The sequence below is a fragment of the Vombatus ursinus genome, unplaced genomic scaffold, assembly GCF_900497805.2.
Source record: "Vombatus ursinus unplaced genomic scaffold, bare-nosed wombat genome assembly UNPS02014778.1, whole genome shotgun sequence".
In the NCBI taxonomy this organism is placed as follows: domain Eukaryota; kingdom Metazoa; phylum Chordata; class Mammalia; order Diprotodontia; family Vombatidae; genus Vombatus; species Vombatus ursinus.
Genome location: NW_020954556.1, coordinates 21,219,787 through 21,221,540, shown reverse-complemented (window position 1 = coordinate 21,221,540; position 1,754 = coordinate 21,219,787).

The window sequence follows — 1,754 nt, the reverse complement described above, 5'->3', positions numbered from 1 at the left end:
ATCTAGGCTGAGGCTTTCTTTGCCAGCAGCAGCAATGCTTCTGGTGATGGAGATCTGACTGGCTGTCAGAGCCAGCTCATAGTATAGTATCAGGAAGAGAAAGGAGAGGTGGGGCACGACCAGCCCAGCCCCACTACAAACAGCTGTCACTGTCCAATAACAGCTTCCATTACTTGGACCGTCTCCTTGCCTTACTTTGCTTGACCTTCCCGAAAGTTAATCCCTATTTGAAGCTTCAGTCTTTGATTGTTGATATTGCTTGCAAATATTCCTGGAGTAGTTCTCCCTCACTATTCTTTTACTCTGTACAGGGAATTGTTGTCACTCAGACGTCACCTTTGACTACCTTGAGTCCGTCCATTGCAGCTCCAAGGCTCATTTCAACATCATTCCCAGGGCCCAAGCAATTCCTGCCTTTTCCCTTTTCTCTTGACCGTAACAACCTTAAGTGTCTGAAGATAGCTGTCATGGCGTCCTGGCTATCCCTGCCCTGCCAGCCTTCTGTTCTAAAGCCTAAGCATTCCTAACTCCTCTAATAATTCACATGGGACATGAACTCAAGGCCCTTAACCATTGTGATTGTCCTTCTCTGGACATTCTCTAGCTTACAAACGTCCTCTGAATTGTGAGCCTCAAAACCAAAGAAAGTCCTCCCGATGTACAACCAAGGAGATTATAGCTAGGCTTTCATATTCTTATTGCTGGAAGGTCCGTCTCTCTCAATGCAGTCCAAGGTCACGTTAGCTTTTTGGCTGCCACTTGACAATGCTGACTCATACTGAGCTTTTAGTCCACTAAAACCCACAGAGTTTTTCAGGCAAATTACTATCTATCCATACCTGCTACGTCTTATTCCTATTTAAGTCATACATAGATACATACACACATACATTCACATATATGTGAAAGAGGGAGGATATGGGGTGGGGAAAAAGGGAGGGAAGAAGAGAGGGAGGGAGAGAAAGAGACAGAGACAGACACAGACAGACAGACACACACACACACACACGCACACACACACACACACACACACAGAGGGCACATTCAGAAATACTTGAATACCTGAATATTCAAATACTGCTGCAGTCCCTTATTAGCTAATTGACCATGGGCAAAATACTTAACCCTTCTCAATCTTGATTTTGCTATCCATACAATGGGCATATTAATAGCACCTCCTTGACAGTCATTGCAAAGAGTAAAAGAAATGTATATAAATATATGTGTTTTAAATATACATATGTATATACATATATAATATATACAGTATTTTGCAAATGTTAAAGCATTGTATGATTAAATATTATTTTTCCATGTTATTCTGTGATTGCTTGAGTCTAAATGGGAGAAATGAGCTGATTTGGAGGTAAAAACGACAAAACCATCATATTATCTGAGAAATGAAATTCATTCCTAGTTTTCTAATTATTTCCTAAATTCTTTAGCCTTCATGTTCAGTCAGTATGGGATTGTTTTCATGCTTGAGGGTCTACAGAGGTGGTTGCAATATCTTTCAGCCTCTTCAATTTATGAAGCAATTTGTTTAAAATTATGTAAATAGTAGCCTACCTTTTAAAAAAAGGTTTCATAACAAGTATATTCTTAGTCTTGTGAGGACTGAAGAATTTGTTCAACTTTTCTAAATGTCATTCTTTGCTGATGTGAGGACCTTAGAATAGAAAAGGAGTGTTGTTATTCAGCTGTGTCCAACTTTTCATGACCCTATTTGGAGTTTTCTTAGCAAAGATACTGGA